Consider the following 25,723-nt stretch of genomic DNA (forward strand, 5'->3'; position numbering starts at 1 on the left):
GACTGTGGACTGTCTCCACAAGTATTCCATTTTTATAAGTTGAAGGGAAAACTGTGAAATGTGAAATAATGCGATTGAAAAAATAATGTATATTTGGAGACATGTAGTTCTTTTCATTGATCACTTCTGTTTTTCAAATATGTCTTAGATCAGGTTCTTGACATTTATTTTACTTGCCTGTTTCTCAGTGGGTTTACTGTATAACTACTTGTTCCAGTAACCCATTCACACATGAAGATCACCTACCTTTTGATTCAGCTGAGCAACAAATGTGCATTTATGATGTAACCTAAACTGTAATTCTCTTTATAGTTGATTGCTGTATACCACATATTTTGAAATCAGCAATTGCTTCCTGGATGCACAATTTACAGTCAGATATGAGTCCTGGAAATTTTTGAGAAAAATGGGGATTTTATTCAATGGACCATGCATTGCATTTATTTGCTGGCAAATGCATAGATTGCCAGTTCCCAAATATAGGCTGCCTGGAGTTTGGGGAGGAAAGGTGAGATAGAAATTGAAGAAATAAATATGTAAACATGTGTGATTTGTACACAGATATTTCTAGTATTGCCTGGGGGGTAGAGCAGCATAGAAAGGGACCTTCCTATGTTGCCTGAAATGCAATCACTTCAGATTTGGTCCCAGCTACCAATTATCAAGCAAGTGGCAATCAAGCTCATAAATTTCAATTAACTTGCAAGCATGTCCAAACCAGCCAAGATAACTGAGGATGCTGGCAAACTGCATGTGAAAAGCAAGGTCCCTGAGATGTCATACACATCAAAGGAAACCCAATAGTATGTACTGCTAACCAGATTCGAATCTGAAACGATCTTGATTTTCTCTTATTTATATATGGCAATCTGGGGGCTGTGTTGACGCTTAAAAAAAAGAAAGAATAGCAACCAAGGGCACAATGTCAGAATGCCAATAGTGTTTTTATTTATTGAGAGAAAAGGGGGGGGGGGGGCGGCGAGCTCTACTTTCTGCCTGACTGCTTCAGTTTTATTGAAGGAAAATTATCCATCACTGGAAAGCCCTACCAGAGTCAGTGGAGCAAGAGGTGGACTATCTTTTAGTCAAGACACCTCCCCACCCCAGACACCCCCACCTCCTTTCAAAACAAGTGAATGTGCAATGCATCTTTATAGTGGGGTTATGTTGAGGTGATCCTTATTTTTTAAAAAAATCTTCAAAGCTATGATAATTAGTTCAATCAGCTTGGCTCAATCTCTCGAATGCGATCAGACTAGATTTTTTTTTTGGTGGGGGGAGGAGAAAGAAGAGGGGTGGTCTTCTCTTTCCGTTCTGATTGGTCAACCATCGCTCCTTTTGTTTTGGAGATGATTACAGAATTGACTTTCAAATGCTGCTCTTTCTCTCTCTCTCTCTCTCTCTCTCCTTATCCTTAAATGGTACGTGCGCACAACCCGCATCAATCCTTCTGAAGAGGCGTAAAGCTTCCTTTTATGCAAAGCCTGTGGCCAGACATTATGCCTTTGCAATGGTAAGTGCCTTTTTTAATATTACTGGTTCCCTCCCTCCGTCCCTCCCCCCCCCCCCCACCGCGGGAGAGACTTTGGGAGGGAGGGAGAGTTGTTGAGAGAAAGAGGCTTTGCGGGTGACAGTATTTCGAAGCAATTCCCCCCTCCTCCCCCCCCATTAAAAGTGTGCGTTAAGATGCCCGGGCAAACTTCAAGCTATGTGGAAAGATTGGGTTTGTAGTAAGATTGTGTTGTGGTGCTGATTTCCGTAACTATTCTTATTATTGCCGGAAGCTACTTTCGGGAATCCGAGATGCAACTTAACGGGTCGCGCTCTGAATGGTGCCAAAGAAGAGCGAGCGGGGGGGTGGGGGGGTCCCGATCTCTTAGCGCCGCCCAAGAACAATGGAACTCGCCTTCCATTCAAACAAACTCGCCGCGTCTTCTCGCCTGGCGCCGTGCGTGCGTGCGCCTCTTCACCTTCCCGTCTGTTAATCGCTCCGGCGCTCGCAGTCAAGTTTTTTCCCACGAATTCTACGGACGGCGTCAGGCTGCCTTTGCCGCTCTGCGCCTTCTTCGGAGATCCATCTCCACTTCGCGTTGGCTTTGGGTTGCCTTTATCTCGTCCGTCCCTTAATTACCGATAGGCTACCCGACTTTACGCGAGGAACGGTTAACCAGTTGACCCCAGCTGTCTTCGTAGGAACGATGGGAAAGAAGGGCTATTGTTTAACAATCTTGATTTCTGCCCGTACTCCATACACACTCCACACGCTGCTGGAGGAACCAGACAAGCTAATTGTATTTCTGCTCAATTGGCAAGTTTGTGCCAAAGGTGCTTTTTCAAAAGGCAAAACTGTTGTTGTTGTTTTCCCTTCAAGAGGAAAAAAAGAAGCTTGTTCTGTTGGTCTTCAGGGAAAAAGAGAGTCCAATTGCCTTTTGAAAAAGCATCTTTGGCGTGACCATGACCTGGATGACTGAGAATCTCCATAGACATTTAGCAAGCTTATAGACCACATCTTTCCTCTCTCTCTCTCTCTCTCTCTCTCTCTCTCTACTCTCTCTGCTCTTCTGCCGCTCTGCGCCTCTCTCTCTATATATATATATATATATATATATATATATATATATATATATATTGAGAGAGAGATTGAGAGATTAGCAGTTTCCAGTTCTCCAAATTCAGCCTCCCTTGTCCTTTAGATGGACAAGGACTTCCTGAATGGGAGTGATGGGGACTGCAGTCCAACAAATCAGGTGGGGAAATCATAAATTGTCTGGCTGGTTTAGCCTACTTTCACAGAGGTGAGAGTTACCTCCTAACTCTAGATTCTTGTCTTCTACGGTAAGGAAACACATCTGGGTGTTTCTCTTAGATACAATTTCTGCAATATTGGAGATTGGGAAAAGAGTGACAAGAGGATGCCATTGTAGAATAAGGCACTGGATAGGGTGGTATACTGTTGTGGTAACATCCTGGTTTCCTTCTAGGAAACATAGTTTCCCATAGTATTTGAAGAATTGGGGTTCCAATTTAAAAGAGCTGCTTTACATTTTATAGTTATATTACACATAATGATTCAACAAACTGAGAACTCCACAAATGAGTATCTATCAGCTTTGGGGTTGTCAGGATTTTGTGCTATAACTGACTATTGGATAAATAGTGAGCAGATTGGCCAAGACTTTTTGTTGTTGTTGGCTAGTAATTAGCATTGATATGTGTGTGTATAAATGTGTGTGTGTGTATACACACATGCACAAAGTACCACTAAGTCTTGGCATTCTGTTCCTAATTATTTTCATATAGAGAACAGATCTTTATAGTTGCTAGCTATATAACACAAACATACCAGCCATGAAATATAGTGGTGAGTCACTATAATTATTGGCAATCTTTTTTCCCCAACAAGCATATATATTCCATCCTCCTCTTTCAATTTCCAGAATGATCCTAGGCAGGAGTTCAGTGGGACTTATTTCTAGTGCAGGTGATAAATGTCATTCTGCCCAGATGCAATGCTGCCTTTTAAAGAAGTCTGCATTGTTTATAAAATAATAATATTAATAATAATAATTTGCAAAAAAACCCACCTTACGTCTTAGGTCCTTGGTTAAGACTTGAACTGTTAAGTTTTTACCAGTTTTTACTTTGAATCAAATTGAAGATTACATTTATTATTATTATTATTATTTATTATTAAAAGTTTTATAAGTTTTACAAAAGAAAAAGAAAAAAACAAAACAATACAAAGACAAAAAACATATACAAAGAAAAAAACTAAACATTACACAACAAACCCTCCCTTCCCCAACCTCCCCCAAACACCCCCCCTTCTCCCCCCCCCCAGCTTCCCAGAGCAGAATATAGGCTTAATTAAAAAACAATCAAAAAAATTATATTTTAAAATATATATGTATATATATAAAAATAAAAATTAAGAAAAAGCTATATAATATTTTTAATATCCATTTTAAACTGTATAAATTTTATCCATTTATCCCAAACAGCAAGAAATTTCTCTTGCGTTTGTTGCTTTAAGAAAGCCGAAATCTTTGCCATTTCCGCCAAATAAGACACTTTAAGAAACCATTCCTGCAATGTAGGCAAAGATTCCTTCTTCCAATATTGTCCAACTAACAGCCTCGCGGCTGTAATCAAATTTAACATCAATATAACCTCCTTTGTATCACAATCAATAACTATACCCAACAGAAATAATTGCGGAGTAAATTTTACCCTCCTTTTAAAAATTTTCTGGATATTCCACCATATCTTAATCCAAAATGCTTTTATCTCTCTACACGACCACCAAATATGATAATAAGTAGCATCCATACACCCACATCTCCAACATTTAGGTTGTAGGTCAGGGTACATAAAAGACATTTTTTGTGGATCAAGGTGCCATCTATAAAACATTTTATAGAAATTCTCCCTTAAATTCTGTGCTTGTGTAAATTTGACATTTCTCACCCAAATAGTTTCCCAGGTGTCCAATGGAACTGGCTCACCAAAATTCTGCGCCCATCTAATCATTTATTATTATTATTATTATTATTATTATTATTATTATTATTATTATTATTATTACTTATGCAGTGGAAATAATATTTCCTGTCACTTGTGCAGTGGAATGAGCATTTGACAATTCTGTTTAACCTACTGTTTGGCTCTGATTTGTAGGACCAGCAAAACAACCGGAAAAATCCTGAACTGTTGTTTCTACAAATGTCAGGGGTCCCTATAATTTGCTGTTAATAAACCTAATTATTTTTAATGGAATGCCACTAATTGCCATCCACCTCCGTTCTAATCATTAGTGCTACTGAGCACCATGCAGGCAGAACTTCAGCTACTCAGCTGGCTTCAGTCTTGTTGAAATGAAGGGGAAGTACACTGGGAAGAAAAACTCGCAGAACAAATAAGTTGTAATAAAATAATAGCTTGTCTGTTTTTTCTCAGCCACTCTTGAAAACAGCTTTTTAAGGAAGAGATCGTTGAATTAAAAATGCAAAGCTTTGAAGGGTCAATATCTGGCATATGCCATCTACAGTTTCAGATTTTCCCATTATACTAAAACCATACGCTATTTTGGCTGTGGATTGTAACTTTGTAAGCAAACACAATTTTCAAAATTATTTTAAGCCTGGACTGTCAGTTGGTAAAAAGTGTCCCGATCTGACCCTGCATTTTAACAATTACTTTGGTTTACAAAAGTAGGCTAGGGGGAAGCTTTACTCCCTAATTTCCGCACATTTAGTTACTATTATAAGAATAGCTACATAAGCTTAATTTCAACAAATAATGCATTACAGTGAATCTATGCTAAGCCCAAAATTAAACTTCTGCTAAATCCATATTTGTCGCCTAAAGTCTTAATTGAAGCTACTATCTTATTGATAGGATTGCCTGAATTGTCTGATCTGTTGATTAAACATCTAAGCTATTGTTAAATAAGGAAGCAAGGTAGATATAAAATTAGAACTTCTTTTCCCATCAGTACGTCTGTATCTTTAAACCTGGTAAAAGGCAGGAATCCAACAGGTTCAGCTCCTTATACAAGTGCTCCTTTTCAAAAGCACTGGGGAGGAACATTGTGTTTACCTTCTGATAAATACTGCACACTCTGTTGGAAGAAGGTTGATTAAAAGAAAACAAACCTAAGGCAGGACAAGTTGAGAATGGAGGAGAAATTTGGTCCTTTGGCAAGACAACAACTTTAAGGAAAGGTTTGTTTCATGCTGAATGAACAAACACAAAAAGGGATTTTGGCTTCATAAGACGTTAGATTTTAACAGTTTGTCTTGTCTACAATTCAATGGATTTGCAAGAAGGCAGAATCCAGGAGTCAATAGCAAAATAGAAAATACACAAGTTCTACCAGCAAATTTACTGTTCAGAAACTCAAGGATGAAACTCCTAGCTGCTTTACCATTTTATGTCCAATAATAATTGATTTCATATTGTCAGCAAAATTGGCCCGGACAATGCTGGAAATGAATCTTAGTTTCTGCTGCATTTAGGACCTATTTCATGAACTCTATCTAGACCTATCCTTGCCTAGTGAATTGAAACTCTGGGGTCCCCCCCATATACTCTAATATAATTAGCTGTGCTTGAGAAATCTCTGTTCAGATTTAGTTGCTTGCATCAGAAATAGGTCTAAAATGCCAAAGCCTGCTAATTAGTAACATGACTGGCAAACTTTATGATGTTGATTCCGTTTTAGAGAAGGGGAAAAAAAGTAATTTACTTTCCCTCAGTGGAAGTAACCCAAAGTTTATTGGGATGCCAGAAATGGATTTGGATTTTCTATTTTCAAGAACTCATTTGGCATCTGGTCATTCAACCAAACTGGGCCTGGAAAAGGCTACAAATGAGTCAGATTTTCTGTTGTGGTGGAGGACTTTCTGCACAAACTGTATTTAAGCTCATCTTTGCGTAGATTGAATTATCCCCATCTGTCAGACAAGGCCTCCCCCCCCCAGTATGGAAAATGTATTACAGTAGTTTCTCAACTTACAAACCACTTTCTTAACCAGGTAATAAGTGTGAATGCCACAGTCAAAGGACTCCACTGGAAATATCTTCCTTTCTTGTTCGCATCTACTAACAAAAGCAGAAGACATAATTTGCTCCAGGATTGTTGCTCGAATCTAATGGAACAATAGGTAATGTTGCCAGGGAAAATAATGTTGACAAGAGAATCCAGCAGAGAATTTTATTGGTAACAATACTGCAGGATTCTGAAGGATTCCTTTTCCTCTAGACCAAATTCTGCAGACAAATAGCTATTAGTGAACACCCCAATGGCACTGACTGCAGCCTGTACAAACCACATGTATAACATATGAGCAGGAGAGCCAGTTATCCGAATAGCTAATCTACTACAAAAGCTTATTTAGATTAGGGGAGAGACAGGAGAGGAAGTATAGATTTAAGAAGCTGATTCCTATATCATACTAAGCCATGGTTTGCTTACTTGTGTTTTCTTTAATGACTGACAATTAGCTGAGTTCAGACACTGTGCTAAACCATAAATCATGGTTTCCAAACAACAGCTAGTTTCGTACAACACGTTTAAGAACACATTATGACATTATGTATATACTGTATATATATGTATATATGTGTATATACACATTATGTATATACTGTTCATAATCCAAGTTCTTTGAAAACCTCGGATGAAATTCCCAGATCTGCTAAGGACATTAATGAAAATCGGATACACATACGGCTGGAAATTAATTGTATTCCCTATCTTTAATTTTCATTAAAAGCAAATGTAAATAAAATCCATTTTAATTGTTCTGTTCCTACTCACTCCCTTGGGAAAGCAGGCTCCTGGCATGTTTTCTGAAAGTCAAGCATGCACTATAACTTCCAGCTTAGTGTGTTGTGTGAGCCCAAGTTTTGTGATGACTTAGAATAGTCTTTGCCAACCTGTTTTTTTATATTGCATTGCTTCCCCTCCCGCAATCATCCTCAATTTGTGTAGCTATTCTGCATTGACTGGGAATAATGAATATTGTCATTAACACATCTGGGAGACTCTGGGCAGAGAAAGATGTGACTAGGGTGTTCTCATACTGAAAATGACTTCTTCCACATCTATATAGAAAAGGAGAAGGTGGGGGAAGAGAGACAGAGGGAGGAGGGAGGGAGGGAGGGAGGGAGGGAGGGAGGGAGGGAGGGAGGAGAAAGAGAGAGAGAGAGAGAGAGAGACCTCTTATTCCCCCTAATTTCTTATGTGCCTTGATAAAATAGGAGCAAAATAGGAGCAAATGTGGTGTAAAGTAAATAATCTGTGAGAAACAAATTGTTAAGCAAACTTCTTGAATTATTATTATTGAGGTTTTGAGATAGAGCAAGAGAAACACAGATTTTGGGAATGTATATCAACACCGAGAGTAAGTGACTGGCTACAAGTGATGGTGAAATCCAATACCCTATGTTCCTTTGTTCTTAACCTTCAGGATAGGAATACGGGACTGACTCTACCCCAAAACTTCATCCTGTTGATTTCATTGTTAGTGGATTAACTCATGATGGTGAAGCCACGTTTGGCGGTTTATACATCCTGGTTTGTGAGTAAGCGCTCTGTGCGAAGTAGAGGCTGAGAACTAGAGGTGGTTTAACAAATCATGGTGAAAGGAAACCATAGATTAGGGCCATCACCGTGCATTATGTATGTACACATCTTGGGGACAAATTACACAGTGTGAGAGGTCAATGATGGGATGCTTGGTCTTGAAAATCAACCATTTAAAATGTAGCATTCTAGTTTTCATGAGAGCAGCGATGGTTGGGGGTCCACTGTTTACTTTCTCTGGCTCAGGCCATTTTTCATCCCATGAAGTCTTCTTATCCCCAGAGTGGAGAAAATACATACAGATGTCTATCTCATACCTTAATTTCTTTATCCTATTTCAGGGCTAATGCCCTGGGGTGCATGTATGATACAGGTTGAGAATATTATGAGGGATGATGGACTGTCCCCTCCTTTAGCGGTGCTCTTCTGGTCAAATTTCAATCCCTCTAAGCAGGGATCACCAGCATCACCACCACTACTACTCTCTTCCTCCTCCTCCTCCTCCTCCTTTGAAGTTCTCCAGCCTCTCAGAATGTACCATCCAAATGTAAGAAGTATAAATGATTTACGGCGGCACTTTTCAAAGTTGGAAATGAACTAATTGTGAAGATGCTGCCTTTCGTATTGTTGATCAGGTGAATGTGATTTTTTTTCCCCCTAGGCCAGGGGTAGGCAACCTTGGCTCTTTTATGATTCGTGAACTTCAACTCCCAGAATTCCTGAGCCAGCCATGCTGAGGAGAAATGGAGAGTTTCCAAGCTGAGCCATGCTGGCTCAGGAATTCTGGGAGTTGAAGTCCACGAGTCATAAAAGAGCCAAGGTTGCCTACCCCTGGCCTAGGCAGATGCCCACAAATAGGGCAGTACAAGTGGTCCTCGACTTACAACAGTTTGTTTAGTGATCCTTCAAAATTACAACGGCACCAAAAAAGTGACTTATGACCATCTTTCACACGTACCAGCAAAAAAAAAAAAAAACCATGCCTCTTCTTTCCCACCAGAGTTTTAACGAGTCATTTAAAAATGGACTATTCCAGCCTATGACAATGGTCATTCAACGTATGAGTACCCAGAGTGGAAGGTCAAAGGGATTGTTAGGAGACACACAATTATGTCATTGGATAAAGCCTCGGATAATGATTTCCAAGCACTGTTCATCCAAGTGATAACTGAAGGGGTTTGCAGAAAAGAGTGTCCCCTATCCATCCCAGTGTTTGTGCCTAAATTGACCCATTCTTTCATGCTGCTGAGAACAAGGTCAAACAAAGGCACCCATAGATAAGGACCATCAGGCTCCTACTGTAGGCATCAGTGAGACTTCTGAATGTGTGTATCTGTGCAACTGTGCCTTTAAACAATGGCTGAACCTCAAGCTTACTTCTTCCTTGGTCACAGGGAATGTCAACATTCTCTAGGACACAGGTCGGCAACCTGCGGCTCCGGAGCCGCATGCGGCTCTTTGAGCCTTCCCCGGTGGCTCCCAGCCTCCTCTGCCTTTGCAGAGAGAGACAGAGACAGAGAGAGGCAATTGCGCTTCCCTGCTTCCTTCTCTCTCTCTCTTTCTCTCTCTCTCTCTCTGTGTGTGTAAAAGATTGCACTCACAGTGTTCTCCGAGGAGCTGAAAAGCTTTCTGGACGGAGCTCCTCCCTTTGCTGCGTCTCTGCAGGAAGCAGGAAGCAGGAAGGGCAGGAGAGAGCTAGCTAGCCCAGCTAGGCTGACTCAGGAATTCTGGGAGTTGAAGTCCATGAGTCATAAAAGAGACGAGGTTGCTTACCCTGAGCTTGTTGGACAACAGCTTGAAGCTTGCCAGGTGAGCAGCAGATAGGAGAGAGAGAGAGAAAGAGAGAGAGAGAGAGGGAGGGAGGGAGAGAGAGAGAGAGAGAGAAAAGAGAGAGAGAGAAAGAAAGAGAGTGGGGGAAGAGGAGTGGCAGGCAGACCAAGGGCAGATAGAGAGGGAGGGAGAGAGAGAGACAGATAGAGAGAGAGAGAGAGAGAGAGAGACCCTTTTGACATCTAAAATGAAGATAACACTGCATATATCCTTTTTTTACCTGTATGTGTATGTGTATGTACGTGTATATATATGTGTGTGTGTGTGTATACATACACACACACACACATATATACACACACACAAACACACACACACCTATAATAAAGGTAAAAAAGGATATATGCAGTGTTATCTTCATTTTAGATATCAAAAGGATTTTGCGGCTCCCGGTGTTTTGTTTTTGGTGGGAAACGGGTCCAAGTGGCTCTTTGAGTGTTTTGGGTTGCCTACCCCTGCTCTAGGAAAATGAAAAGAACAAAAGTACCTCTGAATTACTGGATAATCAAAAATTTAGAGAAGAGCAACTAAGATGATCAAAGCCCTGGAGACTAAAACATACGAAGAACAGCTGCAGGACTTGGGTCTGGCTAGTCAAAAGAAAAGAGGAAATGGGTGATGATAGCAATATTCCAGTGTTTGAGGGGCTGCCACATTATTCTCCAAAGCACCAGAGGGTAGGACAAGAAACAATGGTTGGAAACTGATCAAAGAGAGAAGCAACCTGGAATTAAGGAGAAACTTCCTGACAGTGAGGACAATTAACCAGTGGAACAGCTTGCCTCCAGAAATTGTGGGTGCTCCATCACTGGAGATTTTTAAAAAGAGGCTAGACAGTCACTTGTCTGAGATGGTATCTTGGTGAAGCAGGGGGCTGGACTAGAAGACCTCCAAGATCCCTTCAATTCTATTCTATTCTATTATTATTATTATGTGAATGTCCCAGAAAGTTCTGTTTAGAAAGTGGGATGATGATGATGATGAGGATGAGGAGGAGGAGGAGGAGGAGGAGGAGGGTGATTTGATTAATGCTCCTTCAATGAACAAACATTTTAAAATTCCAGATGCTATCTGCCTCCTCGAGGTCATCCTTGTTGAACACATTATGAACTTGTCTATCAAGAAAAGTGCTCCGCATAAATGTTACATTGGTCCAAAGGAGAGAGGACAGGTAGTCTCAATTTACAACCACAATTGGGACAGGAATTTCTCTTGCTAAGCCAGGGCGTGGTTAATTGAGTTGTGCCCAATTTTACGACCTTTTCTGCCACAGTTGCTAAATAAATTACTACAGTTGTAAAGGGAATTATGCCGTCGTTAAGGGAATCCAGCTTCCCTCCTGGATGCTGCAACTGTCCTAAGTACATACTGATTACCAGATGCCCAAATTTTGATCGCATGAGTAATAGGGACGCTGTGAGGGTCATATGCATGAGACCTGGTTGTAAAGTCACTTTTCAGTGCATTTGAAAAGTCACTAAACAAATGGTTGTTAAGCTGAAGATTTACCTGCAAAGGATGTCCCCATGTCTTTCACATCTGTGCAGTGAAAAGAAACATTGCAGCCAACATGCTTGTTTGTTTTGTTTTTTCCTGCTCCACCTTCCAGTTCTCAAAGCTCTTTCAATGCTGCCTTCTGCATAAGACTTAAAGTTACACTGTTACAGGAAGCTGATTGCTTTTGGCCTTTGCTCAGGGTCCCCATCATGCAGAAGAGGCCCATCTGCAAAGCAGGATCTTCTGAAGCAGGAACTGCCAGGAAGAGAGTGCAAGGCTAATTTGAAAGGAGGGAGGGGTGGAGGGAATCTATTTTCGACTGCCATTTGTTAGCAAGTCAAGCATTACCTTCTAAAAATAGGCTCCACTCTTAACTTCCCAGTAGGTGCATTCTAAGAATGCCACTGTATCTTTAAGGCATATTAAACACAAGGCGGAGGCATCAGTGCTAGGAACGTTGTTTAGATACCAGTGTTGCTTTGGTCTACTTGAAGATATTTTTCTAGAGTAAGCTTGATCTTGCTGTCTACCCTCACTTCTCATTCCAGCCATTAATGTTGTTCCTCCCCCCCCTTTCTTTGTTTCTAAGCAAGCAGCCAATTAAATTTTACAAAGCCCTGAACGACCATGGATGGAGTTGTGTATGCTAGAGTCCATTGTCTTGTTTAGGGCAGGCAAGTAGGAAGCAGATGGCTGGGGAGACCAGCAAAAGAGGGGGGGGGGGAAGGATGAACAACAGGGAACCTGCAGTGTCCTTCCAAATGTGACCTTAATTATAGTTATTTATTTGTTCAATTTGTAGAGCTGCCCATCTCAAACCAACAACCCCGGGCTGCGCACAATCATAAAAAACAATTAAAACAGTTATAGCACAAAATAAAAAAATAAAATAAAATACAAATAGCTGCCAAGGTTACAATCTGGTAATATCAACCAGCAGCTAAATGCTTTTAAAGAAAGACTTGGAGACCCAGGCATAATGGTTTTTCTTTTTCTTTTTCTTATACGGTATTTTCAGAAATTTTAAAAAAGAAGACTTCAAATTTTACATGGGGAGTATCAAAATTAATCTCTCTGGAGGAACTTTGGAGTATTTTTCTGACTGATACAATTTGGGCTTTTCCTTCTGAATATATGGATAGCTTTCGATTTGTGTCCACAGTTCGCACCAACATTTCTTTTACTAAGTGAGACATTTTGTTAAATGAATTTTGCCCCATTTTACAACCTTTATTGGCACAGTGGTTAAGTGAAACACTGCAGTAGCATGGTTGTTAAGTGAAACTGGTTTCCCCCATTAACTTTGCTTGTGAGAAGGTTGCAAAAGCGGATCACATGACCCCGGGACCCTGTGATCGTCATAAATATGAATCATTTGCCAAGCATCTGAATTTTGATCACATGACCATGGGGATGCTTTTAAGGGTCGTAAGTGTGAAAAACGGGTCAAAGGCCACTTTTTTTCAGTGCCATTGTAACTTTGAACAGTCACTAAGTGAACTGTTGTAAGTTGAGGACTGCCTGTATAACCTTTGGAATTAAAAAACAACACTGAAGTGGATAAAAAAATGAAATGCAAGCTGAAAGTTGGACTTTTCACAGATCTTCAAATGTTGTCAAATGTCATCTTGCATTTCCAATAGAAGAGAATATATGTAGTAGCTCAGGGTTGAACTGTGGGGTCCTTGGTGCTCTCTGAGCTGGGTTAGTTGCTTATTGTTGCATTTCTCCAACTAGGTAACATCATCAGTAATAGTGAGTGCTTGCTGTTTCTATACAGTAGCTTGCCTTGCCAGTGGTTTATCCCAGTGTGTCTACTAATGCAGGGGTCCCCAAACCTGTGGGCCTGAGCCCACTGGTGGGCTGCGAGGGTTTGCAACTGGGCTGCAGAAACAGCCAATGAGCGCCCAGGCATCCTCACTTGCGCAAGCACCGGACGAGAGCGCAAGAGCACTCCATTTAAATGAGCAGCAGGTGCACGTGCACGACACTTGCACAAAAGCATGCATGCTTGTCCTTGCTGGCTGCTTGCGCAGAACCATCCCCTCTCTACACCCCACCCCACCCCCCACCCTGCCGGTCCACAAAGCCAGAAACGTTGGGGAACTCTGTACTAATGGCTGAAAACTTGCTCTCCTCTAATGTAGCAATATACCAAGCCATAGATGGACAGCTCAAGTCATAGAATCCTCCTCTTTTTAGGGGGAGGTTTTTTTTCCCTGAAATCCTGGTTTCTGAAGATAACCGATCAGGTTTCCAGTTATGTCAGGGGAAACTCATAAAATATGTTTAATTCCCAACATGTGGGGGTGGGGGGGGGAATGGAAAATCTTAGCTTCATTCACAAGAGGGATATGTCTCCTCCAACTTCATGCCATCCACTGTTTTTGTTTTGTTTTGTTTGCTTTTGCCTTTTCCCAAACTATTCAGTGGGATCCTTGGCCATTGAAAAGCTGCCTATAGAAAGGGTGGAAGGTGGCCCAGAATCAAAGCTGTTTTCTCTCCTCCTAGCCCAATATTTTAACTACTGCACCACACTGGTTATCAGCATGATACATTTAATGATAGGACCATGCACTGCTTTGGTTTTAATTCCAGAAGGAAAAAAACCCCAAATTTTAGACATGGCACATGTGTACAACTCTCAAAAACAGTTGGCATTTTATTGAGATCATATGGCAGATGCAGAGGGCAACCTTATGGCTGCTTTAAGGCATTCCAGACAGAAGTGTTTTCATGTTCCTGTGTGTTCCAGTGCATCTTTCTAAATTATTTCCAAAGTTAGACACAGTCATGTTTGATATGAATTTGGCAGCTGCCCGTTTCTTTTATTTCCCATAGAGTTAGAAGTAGTGACACCACACAAATTTGGATTGTTGCACATGGGTGAAGGCAGGTTCATTATTTCTCCCAGATCCTTTAATTCAATTCAGTGGCTTTTTGATTTCAACTATTTATAACAATGGATTAAAAAAAACAATAACCAACTGTTCATACTTAGGGGACAGGAATGGATTTTTCCAAACACGAAACCTGGAGACACTCCAAGTGACTGATGGTCGAGATATCTATTGGATTGCTGCATTTTTGCTCTAGAAGAATTCAAGGACAGTTACACAGCATGGTTTAAATATATTGTGCATTTTGTTGTCTGTATCTGGGCCAGTTACAATGGAAGACATCCTTCCCTGAACCCAATTCATTTAAGACACTGATAATAATCTTCACCAGTTCTTAACAACTCATGATCTCAAGAGCTTCATTTGTACAAAACTTAAGAATCTATGTCTTAATTTCAAGGCTTCTAGTTCTTACAATGATACATTAGCCAACTTTTCTGTGTGTCTTTCATACTAATTCTCTTAAAAATACTGCAGTAGCAGCAACATGTTGATTTTCTAAGCATCCCTTTTGTTTTGGGTTTGATTTTCTCCTGTTCTGACTCCAGAAAACATCAGGGAACCTTCTTAGGTTGTACCAGCCTTTGTCATCCTCATCCTTTAAGATCGTTGAGAAATCGCAAAATTTCCAGGTAGCAGAATGAGAAGGACTGGGAGTTATCCCAACACACCTGCAAATAGCAGGCTGGAGAAGGTGGATCTGGCAGAAGCAAAGGATGAAAAAGAGGAAAACTTCCTCATCCCTCCAAAAAAAGAGTCAGAATAAATGTGAATGGCCAGAGAAGTCCTTGGATTAATAAGCAAACAAAAACAATGATTAATCCTCAGTTGGGGGTGTGGTGGCCTAGTGGTTAAGATGCTGGGCTTGTCAACCAGAAAGTTGGCAGTTTGAGACCCAGGTAACCAGTGACAGGGTGAGCATCCATTCTTGCTCCAGCTCCTGCCAACATAGCATTTGAAAGCATGCAAATGCAAGTAGTTTAATAGGTACCACTTTGGTGGAAAGATAACAGCATTCTATGCCCCTTTGGTGTATAGTCATGCTGACCACATGACCACAGAAGTGTGTAGGAACAACACTGGCTTCGTTGCCAAAAAAAAAATTGGAAATGAGCACCATCCCTTAGAGTCGGACGCAACTGGACAAGGAAAACCTTTACCTTTAATCCTCAAATATAGGGGAGAAAGTGCTGTTGCCCAGATCTAGCTTTATTTTTAGATTAAACACACAGATTCCTTAATAGAAGAAAAACAGAGACTCAAATCATTTTATTAAAAATTAAAAACTTTAAAACTTGGAGGTAGAGGATGATATCTAGGTGAGGTTTGATGCTACATCATTTTTTACCAATGTATCACTAGAAGAATCAAGGTCCACAATCAGCCGAGTATCAGAAGGATTCCCTAAAGATATTACATACCTGATAAAATTTCTCATTTCCTTTAGAAAAGAGAACATTATAAACATAAATCTGAGACAGCTAGGTAATCATTGCTGTTAACAGTTGTTACCAATATTATTCTAGAAAACTCTAAGCAGACACAGCTCTATATCTATGTTGGCTTAGATATATTAACGCGCTTATATTGTCTGGCACCATGGAAAAGAGCTGTTGAAATTTGTAAACATGGACAACATGAGACTACAAAATTCTTTAAAAATAAGAATAGATTTCCATTCTTGGACATTATAATGAAATGATGTAATGAGAGACATCTAAACCAGGAAGTATACAGGAAGGAGATCACATGCAGACTTATTTCAGTGCTGCATCCTCAATAATAAAAAAAAGTTTATTAAATCATTGATGTACAGCGCTGAGAAAATAAGTAATGCAAATAGTGCACCGAAGGAAATTAATCACCTGTACATTACAAATGATATAACTATGGGAAGTGAAATAGCAGAATGTCCAAAGAAGGATTATATGCAGAGCTTCCATTCATCTCAAGTGTGATTTGCAAGCTAAGGAGAAAACAAACCCTGTTAAATAGAAAAGATATAAGAACCAGGACTAGTACGGTGGACAACATACAACAACTGCTGCTTTCTGTTAAGGATAAATGTCCCCCAGCTAAGATCCAAAGAATATATAAAATAAATTCTCAGTGGGGGGGGGATAATAACTAAAGGCGAGTGCATTTAATTAATGCATTGGGTAAAACTCTAATGTACATGATTTTAGCGAAACTCATCCAGTTGTGGTTTACTGAACCAATTGTGGTTAAGTATAGTTTTCATATGGTTATATATAAATCAAGGAGAAGATTATACAGTGGTACCTTGGTACTCAACTGCTTTGAAACTCATTGAATTGGTACTCAATGTATTTTGATGCAAAATACATTGCTCACCATTTGTTTGGTATTCAACACACAAGCCAGAACTTGTCGGTGTTGGTTGCCTTGTGACTCACTACATTATTCCTTATGGGAAAAATTTGTTTGGTACTCATTGTTTTTGGTTCTTGTCATGATTCCTGGAACCAATTAATGATGAATATCAAGATGCCTCTGTAATAGAATTTCAAAATAGAAGAAAGCTGGTAGATCATCTAGGCCAGGGGTTTTCAAATTTGGCAACTTTAAGATTTGTGGACTTCAACTCCCAGAATTCCTCAGCCAGCCAGTCCATCACTTTCTTTTCAGTGTGAAACAGTGCAATAGTTATCAAGGGGATCACTGAGAAATTTGACCATAGTATAAAAATTCTGGGGAAGTCCAAAGCCATCTTAATTGTGATAGACAAGTTCTGTATCTATTCAGAGACAATAAGCAGAAAGCATGTAGAGTTGGTTTTGCATTCAACAGATTTGCATGAAGATAGCTCAGAAATATGTTTCAATATTTGCCACATTTAAAATAGCTTCGCCTTTGCATGTATGCTTTGTTTAATAAACAACATTTAATGTTATCGTCCAATAAAATATTGATGCCTTAGGAAACAGGGAATTATCGTATGTTTAGGATACGTAGACATGCAAGCAGAGAATCCTGCATGGCTTCCCAGAAATCTTCTTAAAACAATCATTGGCTGATTCTTAGAAAATCAAATTATCCAAAGCTCTTGGATTGGTAACATTTTATCCCCTCCAAATCCAGGTGACCACAAAGGCAGTGTTGATTTCTGACAACAAATTAGGTAATGGATCTCTCTGTTGGAAGACTAAGTACATCAATTTGGTCAATGTATCCCCTTTTCTTACAAAATTAACTCTGGGGCAGAATTTGTTGCTGACTAGGAATGTACACATCATGTCTTTTGTAATTCAGAAGAACTGTCATTTTGACACCGTACTAGAGCAAGGCTTTTTAACCAGTGGTAGGCCTACCACTGGTGGTACATCGGCACCTGGCAGGTGGTACACTTATGATGGGTTGAAAAGCACTGTAAAAAAATGTGCAAAAGAAGTGTAAAAGTGTAGCATGGGGATGAACCAAAGTGGCGGCAATGCAGAACAGGCCTGTGGGAGACTCAGCTGGAGCCACAGTGCTGCCGGGGCTCTACTGAGCCCCAGGATATGCGCCAGGCTCCAGCTGACTGGTGCTTCCAGAAGCTGAGCACAGTCTGGGAAAAGGAGTCGGTTGCAGCTACACCGAAGACAAAAGGAGGAGGAGGGGGAGGAGAGGAGAGGATATAAAATAGACATGGCCATGAGGTGTGTACATTTGGCCCGGGCCGCCCTGGAGAGATTGGCTGATTCTTAGAAAATCAAATTATCCAAAGCTCTTGGATTGGTAACATTTTATCCCCTCCAAATCCAGGTGACCCACCTGACAACAAATTAGGTAATGGATCTCTCTGTTGGAAGACTAAGTACATCAATTTGGTCAATGTATCCCCTTTTCTTACAAAATTAACTCTGGGGCAGAATTTGTTGCTGACTAGGAATGTACACATCATGTCTTTTGTAATTCAGAAGAACTGTCATTTTGACACCGTACTAGAGCAAGGCTTTTTAACCAGTGGTAGGCCTACCACTGGTGGTACATCGGCACCTGGCAGGTGGTACACTTATGATGGGTTGAAAAGCACTGTAAAAAAATGTGCAAAAGAAGTGTAAAAGTGTAGCATGGGGATGAACCAAAGTGGCGGCAATGCAGAACAGGCCTGTGGGAGACTCAGCTGGAGCCACAGTGCTGCCGGGGCTCTACTGAGCCCCAGGATATGCGCCAGGCTCCAGCTGACTGGTGCTTCCAGAAGCTGAGCACAGTCTGGGGAAAGGAGTCGGTTGCAGCTACACCGAAGACAAAAGGAGGAGGAGGGGGAGAGAGGAGAGGATATAAAATAGACATGGCCATGAGGTGTGTACATTTGGCCCGGGCCGCCCTGGAGAGAGTGAGGATTGGCTCCCACCGCCTAGGAGCCGGCCCACCCCAGCCTGCAATCAAAGGAAAAACCCAAATCTAGCAGGCCAGAAGGCAGTCCAGCCACCGCACCCCTCTGGTTCCTTCTCCTTGGCCCCAGGGTACAGACACAGTTGCTGCTCCTTGCTTTAGCTGGGGCGGGACTTGCAAGTACCTCCATCCACTTCGTCCTGCAAAAACGCTCATCCAGTGCTCCCAGCCACCCCTATTTCGGCAGCCCCAACTATAGGCCAAGAGCTCCAATCTTGCCCTGCCAAGGAGGGGGGCAGCGGCCAAGGCTATGTCCGATTTGCAGCTTGTCAGGGGCACTCAAAAGTTGCCCAACTTTACTCTGGAATTCTGTGGTTTGAAAGTGGACTATCAGCACTGCGTTTGCAGGCCTGGCGGCACCTGCTGTAAAACCTCCTGCATCAGAGCCACTGAGCTGACGGGGCCCAGGCTGGGCCAGGTCCCCCTTCTGGCCGTCCCTGTGCCGATGGGGCTGCAATGTGGAAGGCAGCTCTGATTCTCCCCCCCCCCCGCCAGCCATCCTCCAGCCCCCTGGCTGGCGCCCCTTCTACACAATCCTTCATGACCATGGCATGGATGAGAGGCTCGGCTGGCAGGGGGGGTGGCTTTCCTCCGCAGAGGTGTCCTGGCCCTCCTGCCTCCCTAGCCAGACCCTCTCACCTTCCCCCAGCTGGGACCTGCTGATTCCCCTACCTTCCTGCATCCATCTCAGTCTGAGATCTTGCAGGCCTCCCAACTGTACCCTCCTGCCCCCCACCTGGGACCTCCAGCAATTCCGCAACTGGGAGCTCCTGCCCCCAATCCCACTGGCACCTCCTGCCCCCACCGCAGCTGACCCCCGAGCAGCCCACCCCGACCAAGGCAGAGGGAAGGTGAGGCAGAGAACCGGTTGTTAAATTATTTGAAACCCACCACTGCCTTCCTCTGTGGATGAAAGTCCCCAAACCTAGAATGCGGTGTGTGCGTGTGCATGTGCTTGGCTGCTAGCAGTTGGGGGAGGTGAGTTTGTGGGGCACCGAGTTGTCCCCACATCAAGTTAGCCGTTCCGACTTGTTCCATTCCGACCCAGCTGTCTCGAGTCAGCTATGTCCAGTGAGTGGCGCTGAGCAGGCCATGCCCACCTGCTAGGCGAATGGTGGCACTTGAATATTGCCATATCCTAAAAGAGGTACAATCTCTGAAAAGATTGAAAAGCTTTGTACTAGAGAGCCACTTGAAGTAGTTAAGGCACCTGGCTAGAAAGTGGAAGGTTTCTTGTCCCACCTTAGGCACAGAGCCAGTAGGGTGAACTTAGGCCAGTCACTCTCTTGCAGCCCTAAGAAGGACACAATTGCAAACACAACCAGAAAATCTTGCCAAGAAAACGATACGGACCTGACCAGGTAGTCACCAGGAGTTGATGCTGAGTCAAAAAAAAAAAATACAACAATAAAAAAAAGGAATATGCACATTCTTTCTAATTCAAAAGACCCAGCACTTTTGTGATATACTCCTACAACAAATTGCATACACTTGCTGACTTCACAGCTGTGCTAAGCCATGCTTTAATAACTATTGTAAAGGCCCAGTGGCTGGGTTCAGAGATAACGCTGGGCTGTGGCATATGTTTTACAAATGACAGCGGTTGACATCACAGAACCCTTGAAACCACAACCAACCAAACCACATCATGAGTTAATATAGTGTCACATCTGCTTGTGTATCTTTTCCTTTAAATTCAGTGTCACTTTGGCCATGGTCTATACCAGGGGTAGGCAACTTTGGCTCTTTTATAACTCGTGGACTTCAACTCCCAGCATTCCTGAGCCAGCATGGCTGGCTCAGGAATTCTGGGAGTTGAAGTCTACGAGTCATAAAAGAGCCAAGGTTGCCTACCCCTGGTCTATACCAACTTCCACTAGCTTATGGCATCTGCACGTTCTGGGCTACAACTCTCCATAGGCAGAACCAATATGAGGGACAGTCAAAAATAGTGCAAGTTGGAATTTTAATCCAGATCCGTGGTGGCGAACCTATGGCACGGGTGCCAGAGGCAGCACTCAGAGTCCTCTCTGTGGGCAGGCCCGCTGTCACCCCAGTGCTAGGCCTTCAGCTGGGTTTTATAAAACCTTTTTGCTTTAGGCCTCCGCCGCCGTGTGCAAAAAAAAAAAAAAGGCTCAATCAATCAGTCAATTTCAACTTCTCTTGGAAAAAAAAAAGATCTTACAAAGTTGGAATTGATTGATTGAACTTTTTAATCCCACCCAATCTGCCGTTACCACTGCAGCCACGCCCACCCAATGGGCCACGCCCACCCAATGGCCACACCCACCCGGCACCCGACGATGCATAAATGGGTTTTGGGTTGCAGTTTGGGCACTCCATCTCTAAAAGGTTCGCCGTCACTGATCCAGATGGTATCGAGATCTTTTTCCAGACTTGAAAGCATTTCAGTCTAAGTCTGTATCTGGAGACCATTTTTTTTCTCTATATATTTGTAAGGTAGAAGCCACAGAACTGAATTCCATCCCTGATCACAAAACACTATCTGGGTAACCTCATATTGTGGCACTGTCGTTTCCATCACCTTTACCATACTACCTGCAACAGCCATACCTGAGGGACCATCTTGGCCAAAACTGACAAAACAAGTTTGAAAGAAAATATTTTACTGATTATAATGGAGGTCAGATCCAGGATCTTTCTGCATCCAAATATGTGTCATTTTGCTAGGCTGCTTAAGCCTTCGGATATCCCCCCCCCCCACTATCACCTGGTTATTGTCTGCTTTTTAAAAAAAAAAAAAGAAAGAAGATCCTTCAAAATGTTATGTCCTTTTAAAATTATTATTAAAAAGGAGAAATAAACATATCCAGTACTGTTGAACTTGTTTTGTTTGTATGCTATTGAATAGCGCTCAAATGAGAATGATCTTCCCAGGTGTTTTTTTTTTTTTTGGTTTTTTTTTAAACAGGCTTGCCCAATCCAGCTGTATATTTTATATGCTAATCTAAATTCTATTTTTGTTCCCCTCGCAGTTTTTAAGTGATTATAATTGTTGCTCTTCAAAAGCCAAACAGATGATGATTGCTGCTTCAGGAATACACCCAAAAGAAACTGGCTTTCATTAAACCTGCTCATCCTCTTCATAATTATCCCTATTTTATTTTGCTAAGAAGGGGTGGGATGAGGAGTGGCATGTACGGTTCACTGAAGGCAGCTTGGTTATTTAAACACTGCTTTTATTGATCTAACAGACGGTGTTAAAGGTGGGGGAGTGTTAACATTATTCAGAAGGTGGAACGCCTAGGCCAGGGGTAGGCAACCTTGGCTCTTTTATGACTCTTGGACTTCAACTCCCAGAATTCCTGAGCCAGCCATGCTGAGGGGAAAGGGATAGTTTCCAAGCTGAGCCATGCTGGCTCAGGAATTCTGGGAGCTGAAGTCCACGAGTCATAAAAGAGCCACGGTTGCCTACCCCTGGCCTAGGTGATACCCTATTTACCATTCCTCTGGGAGAGCCAGAAATCCCAAACAAGCAAGCAATGTAGGCCAGTTGTGAATACAGAAAGTCCTTGACTTCCAACAGTTCATTTAGTGACCGTTCAAAGTTACAACGGCACAGAAAAAAAGTGACTTATGACCGTTTTTCACATGCATGTGACCGTTGCAGCATCCCCAGGGTCACATGACCTTACATTTGGATGCTTGGACAACGGACTCACATTTATGATGGCTTGCAGTGTTCCTGTGGTCACGTGATCCCCTTTTGCGTCCTTCTGACAAGCAAAGCCAATGGGGAAACCAGATTCACTTAAGCAGTCGTGCTACTAATTTAACAACTGCAGTCATTCACTTAGCAAATGTGGCCAGAAAAGTCATAAAATGGGGCAAAACCTAACATGATAAATTTATCATTTAGCAACATAAATTTTGGGCTGAGTTGTGGTTGTATTTTGAGGACTACCTCTACTGCAGGGTAATTGCAATTTCAGCCTCTCTGGGGAAGGAAAGGGAAGAGAAGACCATTCTGCTAAACATTTTCATAATGGCAATCTGACAGTTATTTTCCAACATATCCATTCTGTTGGAAATGAATACTACAGAAAACTACTCATGGTGGTAATTAGAGGAAATATGGGATAAGGATGCTGGCAAAGAGGGGCAAGGGGGAAGTGGAAGACAAAGCCAGCTTCATCCATCTTTTCAATATGTCTTCCAAAGATTTATGGAGGGGGGCAGGGTGAAGAAGGGGAAACAGAGCTGAAGTCAGCAAACCGAACTCCTTTTTCAAACGATAGGCATTGTGTCTTTTGCTCTTAATTTCTATAACGTGGAAGAGAAACATTCTCTGTTCTTCTGCTTTCCTCTGTCGTGAATTTGCTGTATTTTTTTTTTAAGAAAAAAATAATAACAGCGAAAAGAACCATTTATATTTTTACCTGCAGGGCGGTGTCTTTAAATGGGTCTCTCCTGCTGATTTAAGTAACGGGGCAGATTCACTACAGGAGAGGCAGACTCTCAGCTAGCCAGGCCCTAAGCTGTTGAAGGTTTTAAAGGTCAACGTAAACACCTTAAATTGTATCCAGTAGGCAATTGACAGCTAGTGTATATCTTTCATTGCAGGCATGCAATGTACTGTTTAGAAGCCCGAGTACCACATTTTGTACCCATTGCAATTTCTGGACACTTTTCAAAGGTAGCATAACACAGAGTACATTGCGGTAGTTGCGATGGGTTGCAACTAAAGCATAAATAACTGCCATCAAACCTGAGCCATTTGCAAAGATTTGATGCATTAGCTATAGCACTTCTTGCTACAGCTGCTGCCTATGAATCCATGGGAGGGTCAAAGAGCATTCTTAAGTTATGAACTTGCTCTTTCTGGGGATACAATCCCATTCAAAGCAGATTTTACTTGAATCCTGAAGTTCTCCTCTTGAATAATACGTCAGTCTGGTCTGGATTTAATTCCAATTTGTTCTCTCGTATCTAGCCTGCTAGTGAAATTAAGCAAAATTTCAAGTTGCTTATTTCAAGTTGGATGATAAGGTACAATAGAACTGTATGCCATCAGGAAATCGACCTCCATCAGCTTCATACTGATGTGAAATCGCAAGAAGCAGGGATCCCCAACCCCCGCGCAGGCAAAGCTCATGTACGCAGCTCCATTTGTGCGAGTGGTGGCTGCGCACTTGTCTGATGCTTGCACAAATGGAACTGCGTGCATAAGCATGCATGCCTGCAGTTCACATGAAACCATCCCCTTCCTCCCCCTCCAGCCAGGCCACCAAGCCAGAAAGGTCGGGGACCCCTGGCCTAGAGTACAACAAAGAACTCCATGGGAAGTCATAGGTCAATGACCTAGATGTCAAGCAGAAATCCCCAACACCACCTTGTGGACAAACTTTAAGGGTAAAGCAGTGTTGGGATTCAGCCGGTTTGCACCACTTCAGCAGAACCAGTAGCTAATTTTTGGTTGCCCAGGCCCAGAATGGATTTCTGGAAATGGCATCCAGACAGAGAACCAGTTGTTCACATATTTGAATCCCGCCACGGTCTAAAGGCTGGAACCACTGCAAAACAAGGCTTTCCTAGCTTAATCCCATCCGTAAGCACAGGCAAATTATCAAATCCGTGCCCCCAAACTCCAAGGATAGAACTTTGGAATCTGCTTTAAGTGACCTCGCCTCCCCCAGATAACCACTTTTAAGAGTGAGCTGCTAATGCCTGGACCAAGGGCCTGAGGACTGGTGAAAATGCCTCTGTGTCCTGCTGCAATCAAAGCCATTGCTTTAGGCTATGAAATGCTGACGCTACTGGGGCTCCAGATCAGTGGAACTCAATGGAACGTATTTCCATGGTGGAAGTTAGAGCATATTCCACCTATATACAAAAACCTGGCATCTTTTGTAGCTTAGCGACCTCAGAGAGCAGGATGATAAATTGCTGTTGCCACAGGAAATCCCACTGAGACCAGCACACATCTGTACTGTTCCAGCAAACTTTCACACTAGATGTTACACTTTTGTTTAAAAAGTTAAATCTGCAATCCTATCTGTCAGCCTCTACCAGGGTTGGTCTCCCCACAGAAATGTTGGCTTACATCTCCCAACAGTTTTGGCCAGCAAGGCAAATAGTGAATGATGGGCTTCCAGTTGTATTTGAATACAGACCAGCACCTCTCTTGTCCTTCAGTTTATAGAGCAGGGGTCTTCAAACTTGGCCCTTTCATGACTTGTGGACTTCAACTCCCCGAATTCCTCAGCCAGGCACGCCCGGCTGAGGAATTCTGGGAGTTGAAGTCCACAAGCCATAAAAGGGCCAAGTTTGAAGACCCCTGTTATAGAGCATCAACCCATTGCTCATTAGGTTATACCACTGGTAACTTTTTGGCTGTTTGAGTTTATTATGCCTGGCTACTTTGCTTTTATAATACCTGCTTTTGAGCTTCTAGGCTACATGGCTTATACTGGAAATAAAGGCTGAAAGAAAACAGGGCAGTCTTTCCTAATGGGATTGCCTCCAGGTGTGTGAGGCTGGAACAGCTATCATCTGCAAGCAGATTGGGAATAGTTGGAGCTATCCGAGCTGCATTGTAAAAATCCAGCAAAAAACTAGAGCTCTTTTTAGAGAGGTCCTCATTTAATTACCATTTATTTAGTGTCCATTTACACTTAATGACAATATTGAATGAGTGGTAGTTATGACAAGTCCTCATACTTCCATCTGTTGCAATATCCCATTGCGATTTGCATCTTTGCCTGCCTCCTTCCCACAAGCAAAGTCAATAGGGAAGCCAGCTGAAAGTTGGAAGCCCTTGCTTAATGACCCACATAGTCTTCACTTAACAACAGCAATCAGGACTGCTAGAATTGCTGTCACTAAGCCGTGTGGTCAAATGATTTTTTTTTTTTTTACTTATGACCAAGTCACTTAACTATGGAATTTCTGATCCCAATTAGCATCATTAAACAAGGACTATCAGTACAACCATCTACCGGGCATTCATATTTTGGCCTTATGGAATAAAAGTCTTAAAATAATTGCA

General features: G+C 42.1%; 1 protein-coding gene across 2 annotated transcripts in view; it reads left to right on the forward strand.

Moving 5' to 3' along the window:
- The first annotated feature begins 1,491 nt into the window (after positions 1-1,491).
- The window catches only part of ELAVL2 (ELAV like RNA binding protein 2), a 193,704-nt gene continuing 169,472 nt past the window's right edge, over positions 1,492-25,723 (forward strand). Inside the window, exon 1 of one of the 2 annotated variants that reach the window (XM_039347841.1) lies at positions 1,492-1,513. The gene's annotated coding sequence lies outside the window, so the exon portion shown is untranslated. The remainder of the gene's footprint in view (positions 1,514-25,723) is intronic. The other variant, XM_039347848.1, reaches the window with a different exon arrangement.

This window comes from Crotalus tigris, unplaced genomic scaffold (genome assembly GCF_016545835.1).
Source record: "Crotalus tigris isolate CLP2741 ecotype Arizona unplaced genomic scaffold, ASM1654583v1 scf7180000018101.4720394464:4744507, whole genome shotgun sequence".
In the NCBI taxonomy this organism is placed as follows: domain Eukaryota; kingdom Metazoa; phylum Chordata; class Lepidosauria; order Squamata; family Viperidae; genus Crotalus; species Crotalus tigris.